This window comes from Antechinus flavipes, chromosome 1, assembly GCF_016432865.1.
Source record: "Antechinus flavipes isolate AdamAnt ecotype Samford, QLD, Australia chromosome 1, AdamAnt_v2, whole genome shotgun sequence".
NCBI classification, from domain to species: Eukaryota; Metazoa; Chordata; class Mammalia; order Dasyuromorphia; family Dasyuridae; genus Antechinus; species Antechinus flavipes.
Window position 1 is genome coordinate 685,341,389 of NC_067398.1, and position 13,849 is coordinate 685,355,237.

General features: G+C 35.6%; 1 protein-coding gene across 7 annotated transcripts in view; it reads left to right on the top strand.

The window, feature by feature from the left end:
* Nucleotides 1-13,849, top strand: part of RIMBP2 (RIMS binding protein 2) — a 494,357-nt gene that overhangs the window by 168,187 nt on the left and 312,321 nt on the right. The gene's annotated exons all lie outside the window — the stretch shown is intronic.

The window sequence follows — 13,849 nt, forward strand, 5'->3', positions numbered from 1 at the left end:
TTGTTTTTCAACAAAAAAAATATTTTATTGCCTGGGAATTTTTTGCACTGAAAAAAATCACGGGTCTGGAGATGGATCCTCAGGACCTTTCATTTAGTAAATATGTATTAAGTGCCTAATAAGTGCAGTCATTTTTAAGTATGAGGAATTTTAGACATGAGTTCTTCCCCCCATTTATTTTTGTTTTAGTCATTTTTCAATCATTTCTGACTCTTCGTGATTGCATTTGGGGTTTTCTTGGCAAATATACTGGAATGGTTTGCCATTTCCTTTCTCAGTCCATTTTACAGCTGAGGAAACTGAGGTAAACTGGGTGAAGTGATTTACTCATGGTCACACTCAGGACCAGATTTGAACTAGAGGGTATCTTAACTGCAGCCTGGGGATCCATCCATTGCACAACTTAGTTGCCCTTAAGGAATTTATATTCTAGAGTTCACAACACACAACAGGACTAATAACCAGGGAAGACAGCTTTGAACAAAGTATTTACTTTATTCATTTAAAAATTTTCCCCAGTTACACTCAACATTTACAAAGAATGAGACTAGAACATGACTTCCAGTAACAACAATGACAGTAATTTGATTATCGTTTCCTGAGAAAGGGATGGAAAGCAGTGAGAGAAGGGACAAGGGGAGGGTATTAGTGATGGGTTAAGAGACATTCCGAGACATCCCTGAGAGCGAAGCCCTGGCATCCTGAATGGCAAGTGACTGAATTTTGATGAAGTAACATCTAAGACTGGGTAGCTCTAGAGGGCTGAGCTGGGTATTGACAAATTTTCCAATATTCAGGATAGTTTAGCCTCAGGGTCTGTCTCAAAGTTGAATATAGCCTACCTTAACAATTCCCCCAATCTCCCATGGGAAAAGAGGATTCTGGAAGTCTGGGAGAGTCACAGCTTTTGGTGGGCCCGGACAGTCAGTGACAAAGCAGGAGGAAAATGTTCATTTTGGCTAAATCAGTGGGATGGTATGGCATAACCACCGATCTACCTTGGGAGATGGAATTTCCTTGCTGGGAGTTCCCCATGCCAATTAAATAATAACCCCAGATGATCGACATTAGAAGGCTGTTATGAGACTCAAATGTGATGATGTCTGTAGAGTGTTTTGTAAACTTTCAAGATCTATTTCAATATTAGTTATTGTAATTATCCCCATGTGGCTCCAACAGGCTAAGTCACAGCATTCCAACAGAAGGCATAAAAAATACCTAGAGGATTACCTAGTGAAAACAAAAGACAAGAGTGGCAAACAACATTAGATTTGATCTTGGAGGAATTAATTGTTTTCAGATCCTAGCTGTTTTTCTGGATTTGAATTCTGTCACTTACAACCTATGGGATCTTTCTGTGGACCTCACTTTTCACATTTGTCAAATGAGAGAATTGGGTTCCTTCCTTGGCTGTTAGGTGGTGCCATAGAACATGGAGCACTGGGCAAGTCACTTAATCCTGTTTGCCTTGGTTTACTCATCTATAAAATGAGCTAGAGAAGGAAATTGTAAACCACTCCAGTACTTTTGCCAAGAAAGCCCCAAATGGGATCACAGAGAGTCAGACAAGACTGAAAAATGACTACACAGTCATTTTTAAATTGTAAAAGATAATATATTGTAAAATTGTAATTTTATTGTAAAATATTGTAATATTGTAAAATTTTGTAATTTTGTAAAAGATAAGGCTGGAAATTGACTGGTACCAGAGTGTGGAGAGCCATCCTTCAACGCCAAGAAGAGAGGTTTGAACTTGACTTGCTCTAAATTAGAACCATTTTCTGTCCAGCATCATAATATTCCCATCACCAACCAATGTCCTCATTCCATGTCCAGGAGTGAGCCTGATAACATTGTTCAAGAATCGTATCATCTAAAAATATTTTAAAAAGGAATCTTATCATCTAATGGAAAGGGAAAAATAGTAAACAAATAAAGGTAAATAAAGGGAGAATGTGCTGGGTGCAGAGAAGAGATACAAGTATGCTATAGTGAGAAATATGAGGAAGGAGAGCTCATTCTCACCAGGCTTGGGTGGGGTTCACAGATGGGGTGGCCTTTTAGCTGACTTTGGGGATGTGGGAGGTATTTCAGCAGGAAAAGGCTGAAGGAAGGAGCAATTCTATTCTCTGAGAGTAGGATGGGTACATGTCGAGAGGATGACACAGTGGAAGGAGCCCTGCTTGGCTCAGGAGTTAGAGGACCAGAATTCAGATCTCACTTTTGATGTTTCCAACATGGGTACCTGGACTTTCATGTACCTGGACTTTAGCTTCCTCATCTGGAAAATGAAGGAGTTGAATGCGATAGCTTCTGAGTCCAGGTCTATGATTTTATGAAAGGTTCAGGAGAGAGGAGGGAAGAGTTTGGGAATGGTAGATTTGATATAATGGTCACATTAAATTGGAGAAATCCATGAAGAGAAGGATGTACAATAAGGCTTTCCCAGCTGGGGGAAAGTTAAAGAAGGATGATAAAATTCTGGGTCCAGAGAGTAGATCTATATGTTGACTATATATATTTTAAGCTCAACAGTCTAACAATCCTTTATAAATGTAACCAGACAGAGTTACTTCTTCATGGGGAACTCTCTAAGGAAATAAATGTAGCATTAAAAAACACTTGGAGTATGTTTTTTAATTCTAAATAACAACAAATAGAAAAATGAAGTAAAGAGAATTTAGGCCTATGGAATTTAGACATATGTGAAATTTCTTAACATGGAAATGCTCAAGCCCTGCTTATGAATTCCATCAAAGTGTTTCAAACAGCCATGCTTGCAGCTGGGTCTGGCGTGGCTATGAATGCAAAGTACCAAGGGACCCCCAAAGGGTTACCTAGACTACTTAAACAGGCCAGGGTCAGCACATCTGAAACATTTTCTGTGCTCATGAAGAATTTCCCCATAGCCATCACAGAGTCAGTGCCTCCTAAGGGAAAGAGCCACCTTTGAAATGTACCACCTGCATGACCTTAATCCATTTGTTCTCCATGCACCTCAGTTTCCTCATGTGTAAAGGAGAAGTTTCCTCCAACGCCAGGTCTGTGAACTTCCATGCACCAACAAGCTTCTGTGGGGCTTTCATAGTGCAGAGATCCTCCAAGGCACAAGTCACTGGTTTTGTCTTTTCAGAGAATGTAAGAGAACTTTTTTAGTCTTAGTCACAGATGCCAGAGGAACAGAATGACTGCTCTCTGTTCCCCTTTGCATGATTGGTGACAGAAATAATCTTCAGCGGCTCTGTGGATTTGCATTTTTCTTTAAAAGGATATTTTTGGGCTTGTCTGTTATTGTTGTTGTTTTTTAATCTGCATAAGATTTTCTAACATTTGCCAACTGTTTTCAGTTGTTGCAATATTTCTACTGGCCTGTTCCCAATAAGAAGTTTGATAAGCTTATCATTTTTGCTCAAAAGACTGTACTTTTCTCCTTGGAAATATGGGCAATTTGGTAAGCTTCCAGTTGCCAGGCACATAATAAGTACTTAAAAAGAGAATAAATATTTTAAAGTGCCTACTATGTGCCAAGCACTGAGCTGGACATTTTAAAAAATAGAATCTCATTGGATGCAACAACCCTAGGAAGGAGGTGCTATTATTATTCCCATTTTGTTATTTAGTTGTTTTAGTCATGTCCAAGTCTTTGTGACCCCATTTGAGTTTTCTTGGCAAGTGATATACCACGTTTCTTTCTCCAGCTCATTTTATAGATGAGGAAACCAAGGCAAACAGAGTTAAGTGATTTGCTCAGGGTCTTAAAGCTGATAGATGTCCAAGGCCACATTGGAACTCACATCTTCCTGATTCCAGCCCACAACTTTATATACTATACCACTTAAAAAAACTGATTAATTGAATGAATAAATGAATTAACTGTTTTTTTTTTGACATTGGGCAACAAAATTCTATCATCATACCTACTTGTCAGTCAGTCAATTAACACTCATTTATTAAATTCCTACTTATGTGCACAGAACTCTGCTAAGGATACAAAGAGGAGATAGTTCTTGTCTCAAGTTCACAATCAAATAGGAGAGACAAGCAAATAAATATACACAAACAAGTTCCATACGGGATAAATAGAAAAGAATTAATGGAGGAAAGTTGCTAGAATTAAGAGATTTAGTGAAAGATTTCTATAAAAGGGTGGGATTTTAGTTGAAACTTGAAGGAAGCCAGAGAATCCAAGAGGTGAAAATGAGGAGGGGCAACATTCCAGATGTAGGAGCAAGTAGAAAACTCCTGCAGTCCAGAGATAAAAATATCTTATTCCTGAATTGCCAAGAGACCGGTATCACTGGATGGACGAGTATGTGGGAGTATGGAGTAGAAGTTATAAGAAAATAGGAAAGATTGGGGGAGTCTTTGTTATGAAGGAGTTTAAAGATAAACAGGGTTTTGTTTTTTACTTTGGAGGTGACAAGGAACTCATTTTTAGATGAAATGATTCTTGAAAAATGTTATAAGGCTCACTCCTGGACATGGAATGAGGACATTGGTTGGTGATGGGAATATTATGTCCAGCATCATCAAAAAATTGACGATGAGGTTAATAACAGGATAGAGTATCTGCTGTCTATAAAACACTCTCTCTCTAAAGTGATTTTGTTAAGTATTACAGAAACTTCCCCAAAGCCTTGTTGTTTCCCATAGGCCAGTGTCGGCTTCCTTTGACTTCTGATTAGCAAGCAAGTGAAATAATTGGAAAGGGAACCTATTTTTAATGACAATTAGGCCATAGGAAACTTTGATCTTCTGTGCTAGAAGGTGGTTACTCCAGTGCTCCCTTTTAGAGAGAACCAAATTAATTTTCATTTAAGAAAATGGAATTGCTTTTGAGTACTCATGTGTTTAATTAAATACAAGGCAGGGCTTTTTGGTGGTTGTGCAGGGATCTAGGTTGGCCTTCAGAGGCAGGCCTATTTCTTAGGTCCTGGTGACTTCCTGATTTGAATTGGAATTAGTTTTCTTGGGCCTTGGGGCCTTTTTATATCTTCCTTTCAAATGGAAGACTTTGTGTTAGCATCCTTCCAACTGATGGGGAATCCAGCTTGTCAGGTGGCAGTGTCATTTACAAAGTGAGAAGCCCCCACAGGCAACTCACCCTTCCAATCCAGGGATTGTTAATGCACTTAGACATGTTTCATGGCAGGCCATCAACATGGCGCTATATTAATAGGACTGAGTTTAGAGATGCAAAGTCCTGCATTCAGGTTTTGACTTTCATTTATGAGCTGGCAGAATTTGAGCAAATCCTTTCCTCTTCCTGGACTTAGTTCTCGCTTTGGTTAAGTGAGAGGAATGGACTTGTTGATTCTGAAAGTTATCTCTATCATCTTTAACATTTTATAAATCTCTTATGCCCTTCAGCAGAGTAATAATAGGGGAACAAAGATGCTAGGAGGCTCCCTCATGGACCAATAAACTCAGTGTTGATTTATTAGGGTTCTATGTAGGTAAATGTGTATGGAAAGCACATTTTTTTATTGTTTTTTATTTTAATGTTTTTAAAAAATTTTTTCTGGTTATACATATACATTAAATTTTAAAAATAAATATTTCTTTATGAATCATGTCTGGAGAAAAAATCAGAACAAAAAGGAAAAACCCATGAGAGAAAGAAAATAGAAGAAAAAAAAAGTGGACATAACATATGTTGATTTACCTTCATTTTCTATAGTTCTTTCTCGGGATGCAGATAGAGTTTTTTATCCAAAGTTTATTGGGATTGCCTTAGATCCTTGAATCACTAAGAAAAACCAAGTCTTTCATAGTTGATCATTGCACAATCTTACTGTTATATTTTGTATTCCTGGTTCTACTTTTTTTGCTCAGCTTCAGTTCGTGTAAATCTTTCTAGGCTTTTCTAAAATCAGCTTGTTTATCATTTTTATAAAACAGTAATATTCTATTACTTCCATATACCATAACTTATTCAGTCATTTCCCAATTGATGGGCAATTACTCACTTTCCACTTCTTTGCCACCAAAAAAAAAAAGCCATTACAAACATTTTTGCAAGTCTCTTGAAAGAAATCTGTTTATCTGTCATTTATCTATTTATCTTTCCATCCATCATCTATCTACATATAAACACACATATCTGTGTATATGCAAATACTCATAATATATACATATATAACACATTATATCATGTCAAAAATGTTAATACTACTGCCGTACTGTTTTTAGGCTCGAATCTCTAAGAAACAGTTTAGTATTTTTATTGTCATTCAGTTGTTTTTTAGTCATGTCTGACTCGCTATAATCCAATTTGGGGTTTTCTTGGCAAAGATACTGGCATAGTTTGCCATTTCCTTCTACAGTTTATTTGACAGATGAGGAAACTGAAACAAACAGGAGAAAATGACTTGCCCAGAGTCACACAGCTAATGTTTGAGGTCACATTTGAACTCAGGTCTTCCTGACTTCACGCCAGGTGTTCTATTCATGATACCATCTACCTGTATCATTAATGCCATAGAGTTTAATATAGAATGGATTTTTATGTAAATTATTTCTAATTTGGAAAGAGGGATGTTTGGAAAGAGGGATGTACAGATTGTCACAGTCTTCCATGCCCTCTAATATGACTCTCTACCCCAAGAACATTTCAGATATCTTTTATTGGAATTTTCAAAATGGAAAAGTGGTGTTAAAATACAACCAAGGCTAACATTCCACAACTGAGCAGTCGGGTAACTGTGCATTTAGGTTCAGGTCTCCAAGAAATAATTTTATTTAATACATCATCAATCTATATCCAAACTATTTCTAGCTTAGAAAGAGATGTACAAATTGGTACATGGTCTCTGGCATGATTGTCTGCCCCAGGGAGATCCTAGATAATATTTATAGGTGTCTTGAAAAAGAAAAGGACATGTTAAAATATAATCTAGGTTAAAATGCACTCTAGCAACCAGTTCATTATTGCATTTCTCCTGGATCTTCACTTCAGGATTTAAAGGGACTTCCTCCTTTCCACTGATATCCTAATCCTTCTCAATGGAGAAGGGCAGCTCCTAACTTTAATAACTTCAGATAGATATGTGCAGGGATGGGGTGGGGGGGTTGGAGGGGATGCTGTAAACAAGACAGAAGTCAAATTTGGTTAGCAATCATAAAATCTTTGAAAAGTAACAACCTCCTCATTTGAACAAGATCCAAAAATTTTGTCATTGATGTCAATGACTCCGTTTCCTATATTTCTTCTCTTAATTTCATTTTATGTCTGTTGGGTTGTTTATGTTTTTGTTTTTTTTTACATATCTCTGAAACATGCACAATATTTTCCTTTATAACAAAGAGAAATAGTCAGTAATGGAACCCATTAAATCTGACAGTTGACTCACTTCTCTATCAAGAGGAAGAATATATTACAGTTTCTGTTGTCAAGGATAAAACTTTTCATTGCTGTGAATCTGAATTCAGCTTTTTCTGAATATTGTTTTTATTTTCCATACAAGAGTTATAATATATAGCTATTTTGTTCTACACTAATTTATGGAAATCTTCTTATGTTTCTCCAAATTCTTTACATCTGTCATTTATTATGTTGCTATAATATTTTATTACATTCATATACCACATTTTAGTTAGTTGTTCTGCAATCAATGGGAACCCACTTTAATTTCCAATTTGTTATTTTTTATTTTAATACATTTTATTTATTTCATAAAACATATCCCAATTACATGTACATTTTCTTTAAATCTTATTTATTTAATATTTTCCCAATTACATTTAAAATAATTTATTAACATTTTCTTAAACTTTTAAGATTTTTCCCTTATCCCCACCCCCAGCCTTCATTCTGAAACCAGATGTGAAGTTATGCAAAACATTTCCATAAAAGTCCCATTGTGAAAGACAACACAGATCTCCCATCCTAATAATAATAAAAAACCTCAAGAAAAATAAAGTTAAAAAAGAGAGAGAGAATATGATTCAGTTTGTATTCAGACACAATCAGTTTCCTCTGTAGATATAGGTAGGATTTTTCAACATATGTCCTTCAGCATAGTTATGGATCATTGTACTGCTCAGAATAGCAAAGTTATTTATAGCTGGTGGTCATCACAGAACATTGCTACTACTTTGTACATGGTATCTTTCACTTTGCTTAGTTCATGGAGGACTTTCCAGGGATTTTTTTCCCCAGGAATATTCTGCTCATCACTTCCCTTAGACCAAAAATATTCCATGACAATCATAAATCACAATTTATTCAGCTATTCCCCAATTGTACATTTTTAACATTCACTTAAAAAAATTTTGAGTTCCAAATTTTCTTTCTTTCTTTGATCCCTCCTCCCTCGTTGAGAAGGCAAACAATCTGCTATTGATTATACATGTGAAGTAATACAAAACATGTTTCCATATAAGTCATGTTACAAAAGAAAGTACAGATATGAAACAAAAAATTTTAAAAAATATACTTCTGTTTTCACTTAGAGTTCATCAGTTCTCTCCCTCTCTCTGGATGTGAATAGATTTTTCATCATGGGTCCTTTGGAATTACCTTGGATCATTGGCTTGATCAGAATACCTAAATCAATAATAGTTGATCATCATATCATCCCATCAATAACAATATTGCTGTTAGTGTGTGCAGTGTTCTCCTGATTCTGCTCACTCCACTTTGCATGAGTTCATATGTCTTCCCAGGTTTTTCTGACACTATTCTGCTCCACAGTTTATTATAGTACAATACAGTACAGTACAATAGTATTCTATCACAATTATATATCACAACCTATTCGGCCATTCCCAATTGATGGACATTCCTTCAGTTTCCAATTTCTTGCTACCATAAAATGAGCTGCTTTTGATATTTTTGCATAAATATGTCTTTTTTATTTTTTGGTATCTTTGGGGTATAGACCTAATAGTGGTATTGTTTGTTCAAAGGAGATGCACGGTTTTATAGCCCTTTGTTCTCCAGAATTCTTGGATTAATTCCCAATTCCACCAACAGTGCATGTGTTCCAATTTTTCACATCCCCTTCAGCAATTGTCATTTTTCTTTTCTGTCATGTTAGTCAATTTGATAGACATGAAGTGACATTTCAGAGTAATTGCTCTAATCAGTAGTGATTTACGTGGATAGCTTTGGTTTCTTTTTCTGAAAACTACCACTTCATATCCTTTAGTATTTATCAACTGGGAATGATTTATTTTGTTTTAAATAAGTTTGATTCAATTCCCCATATATTTAAGAGAGAAATCTGCTTTAAATCCCCCTCCCCCCAATTTCTTATTTTCCTTCTAATTTTGACTTCAGTTTCCGTTGTACAAAAGCTTTTAAATTTCATGTAATTAAAATTATCTATTTTATTTCCTGTGATTCTTTGTATCTCTTGTATGGTCATAAATTCTTCCCTTATCTATAAATCTGACAGGTACTTTCCCCCATGCTCCCTTAATTTACTTTTATTAACACACTTTATGTCTAAATTGTTTATTTATTCTGATCTTATCTTGGTCATTTTTATTACATTGACTCAGCCTATCCATGAACAATTAATATTTCTTTAATTGTTTAGATCTGTTCCTATTTCTGTGAATAGTGCTTTGTAACTGTGTTCATGTAATTCATGGGGTTTGTCCCAAATATTTTTTATATCATCTATCATTATTTTAAATGGAATTAATTTAAATGGAATGGAATTTAAATATCTCTTTCTTCTGGATTTTGTTGGTAGTATATAGAAATGCTGATGATTTATGTGAGTTTATGTCCTGCCACTTTCCTAAATTATTGTTTCAATTAGTTTTTAGTTGTTTCCACCATCATGTCATCTGCAAAGAGTGACAGTTTTGTTTCCTGATTGCTTATTTTTATTCCTTCAATTTCTTTTTCTTCTCCTATTGTTATAGTTAGCAAATCTAAGTACTATATTTAATAACAATGTTGACAATGGTCATCTTTGCTTCACCCCTGAGTTTATTGAGAAGGCTTCAGGTTTATCTCTGTTACAGATATTGTTTGTTCTTGGTTTTAACCCATTTGTTGTTGCTACAAAAAGTGCTACAGTTATATATAGGACCTTCCTCTCTACATTATTTTTTACCTTATTGGGATTTATATGCTAAGTAATCTTGATTCCTCAGAAGTTAATGTTCCTTGCCTTCAATAAAATCTTCAACTGTCTCATTACAGCATGAAGGTGATTCTGGCAGGTTCTACCTTCCCAATACCTCTCTCACTCATTCTTTTCTTTTTCCTTCCTACACACCCATTACCTTAGTTCAAATGTTCATCACCTCTTGCCTTGATCATTGTAATACTCTTGTTATTGCTTCCCTTTTACTATTCTCCCTCTACTCTAATCCACTTTTAAAGCTTTGGGATGAGAAAGATGCCACTGGCTTAAGGGCTAATATATAGGTTTCTGGATGTAAGTTCTACAATCAGTTGTCTGAGGAAAGTTCGATCAATACCTTTCCTAACCTATTTTAAGGCACTGGGGGACATTAAGGAGTAATACCACGGAAGGGTATTTCTGTACTTTTAGGCTTTATACCACATTTCATTTATGCCTCTCGTTCCATTTATTTTTTATAAACATATATAAATTAAGTAGCTGAATGAATAGAGTTCTGGTCCTATCTATAGTCAGAAAGAACTGAGTTCAAATATGACTTAGACATGTACTAGTTTTGGACCCTAGGCATGTCCCTTAATTTGTTTGCCTTGGTTTCCTCATCTGAAAAATGAGGATAATAACAATAACTACCTCCTATGGCTGTTGTGAGGATCAAATGAGATAATATTTATTAAAAAACCCTTAGCACAATGCTTTGGACATAGGAGTAGCTGTATAATAATAATCATTATTATATAACAATATATAATAGGTTAATACTAACATAACATAAACAATTATAGATAATATATAATAAGTATTAATAATCATAATTCTTATTGTTCAGGATCTGAAGTGGGATTTGAATTTGTGTCTTCCTGACCCTACAAACATTTAGCTGACTCAATTACTCATTAATAAGGGGAACTGTCTCTATCTGGAGAACCTATCCTGGCTATTTACATCAACTCCTTCCTTGGGTTGGCCCATTGGAAGCCTAGATTAAAGTAAAAAAGATTTGTCCAAAAAGGAAATTGGTTGTTGCCAGAATGGTTCTTATATCAAGAGAATTTTGGTTGGCTTGTTATTCTCTTCTTTTTTAGTCTCCCTCATTGGGTGCCTAGAGGCTCAGTGCTTAGAAAATTACTCTATAACCCATTTTTCCTATTATAATTTCTCTCCCATTAGCAGCCATCTAGCAGAAGTCAATTCTTTATTGACTTAATTTCTGAATCACAGAGTGGGGCAGGATAATACTTCTCTGAGATCTTAGCAATTTATCTGAGAGTCATAAAGAAGAAAATAAGCTCCGAGACCATCTGTTTTAACCACTATCTGAAGAGAAATTTAGATTTAGTCCAACTCCTTTATTTTAACAGTGAAATAGAAAAGGTAAGCCACAGGTTTATATATTTAGAGCTACAAGGGACTTTAGAAGTTATTTGATCTAATCCCCATATTTTACAATGAGAAAACTCACAGAATTTCTCAGAAAGGTCAAGTTATTTGCCTAGTTTCTGTTTATATTCAAGGGTCTCCCCAAAATGGTTGTACTGAAGAGGTACAAATCAGATATGATACAGTTATTTATTTCCTATGCACATAAGACTGATAAAATAAAAGCTCATATACAGCAGAGTTAGAATTTGAACCAGGGTCCTATTATTCCAAATCCCTTTTCATGACACGTGTTATTTCCTAGTTTTAGTTTACATCCTAATGCTCTTTTTTGGATATTTTTTCACTAATTAATTAGTTAAGTACCAGAATTTAAGAATGCCTCAAAGAATTAACATACACCAATTGTACATACCAATCAATGTCAATAAATATTTATAAAGTGTTTATTATGTGCCAAGTATTGTGCTAGGCTCTGGAGAAAGTAAGATGAAAATCTTTATTTCAAAATAGAATTATGTGTGCTTTTAATCATTTGTATTTTAAAGTGTATATTCACAGATGGGAGAAATTATAGTAAATTATGGCATAATTATAAAACATCATTAAAAATTCTTGCATCAATTTGTCTGGGTCTTCTGATGGCACGGACAACCCTTCTGCTTTGGGAAGGAGAAGGGGCTGCATTTCACAGCCATAGTCAACCATGGACCTAATAGGGTCTTCCATTTTTTATTCCTTATGGTGCCGGATCAAGACATGAAAATATCTAATAAGTATACAGGGAAAAGATATAAAATCTTTTTTTGCTGAATTAGGCTTAGGTTGAAAAAACAGGATATGAAACAGCAACCTAGCTTTCTAGTGATTGGCACAAAAGGGTTAACTCTGGAAGAAGATAATATCTCTGTCCTCTTACATCTCATGCTTTTGTTCTTGGGCTCAGGGCACAGATTTCATTTGGAGGAGGGGTCAGACAGATGGAACAGAAGTGGAATGAGACTGTCTTTGGCTGGAAGTGAGATGAGGGAAAGATGATGAATTGATGTACAGCGATGATAGTAGGAATAATAAAATAGCATGTGTAACAACTATAAGATTGTGATGAGGATGACCTTTCTAGACTTATTGTTCATCACTCTCCCTTACATACTCTCTGCCTCTGTCAAGTAAGCTGATTCATTATTTCCACATAATCCTCTAACAATAAGTGTCTGTTACATAGTGGGAGGAGGTAAGAGACTTCTCCTTTTTCCTTTCTCTTTCCTCCCTTCTCCCTTCTTCACTAAAGAGTTCCTTCTCATGAGACTCATACATACTGTAAGACAAGGTCAAGACCTTGCAAATCTACTTTTCAGCTAGAGAAGATCTCCTTTCTTTAGCTTTGTCCCCTATTCTGGTATCCTGGAGGAAAATTATATAAGGCTTAGGTTCTGCTTATGTTCAAGGGTCTCCCCAAAATGGTTGTACCGAAGAGGTACAAATCAATATATGGGACAGTTATTTATTTCCTATGCACATAAGACTGATAAAATAAAAGCAATCAATAACTTATATAACTACTGTATATCATCTGCTGGGAGATTGAATCATATGGGACTATTAGATAATCCATTTTTTAAAAATCTTGGTTCTGAACAGTCCGTACAATTCCTAGTCAATCTCTTCTGTGACAAGCTAGGGTTTGGACCCATCCTTCTATTGGTATTTCTTTCCTTCAATGAAGGAACTTGTCAGTACTTAATTCTACCTGAAAGACACAGGACTGCTTGAATTCCTCATGTCACCTCTAAGTTAAGAAACATGTATTTCAAGAATTCTGTTTCGCCACCAAATAGAAAAAAGAAACACAAAGTTAAAAAGCCAATAAATGGCCCAGGTGCTGACCCAGTTGTCATGTAATAGGTACCAGGTCTTCCTCCACTAATCCCACTCCCACCCTCAACTACATGTATAGTAAAAGTGACAACTTGCCTCGTAAGAGAGTCAATAGAAAGAGCATCCAAGATGGAGTCGCTCCCTTTTTAAAGGTCCACTAAGTCATTGGCTCTTACTGCTTAGTTGCCAATAAGCCAAGAAGAGAAAGCTTCAGTATCACAAAGGTGCAGAAGTGCTTAGTCACACAATGCTGGCAAGAAAGAGCCAGCCATTCTCAAAGTACCCAAGAATGAGCCAGCTCATGGGGTTGGAATCAGGAAGGACAGCATTGAAAATGCTGTTTTCAGACCCTCTTGCACTTATACTTATGCTCTTGCCTCCCTTCCCATCTTCTCTTAGCTACTTCCTAGAATTCTTAATTTCTTTCAATGTTTAACTCAGTTGCCATATCCTTTGAAAAGTCTTTTTTGGGAGTTAACTATCTT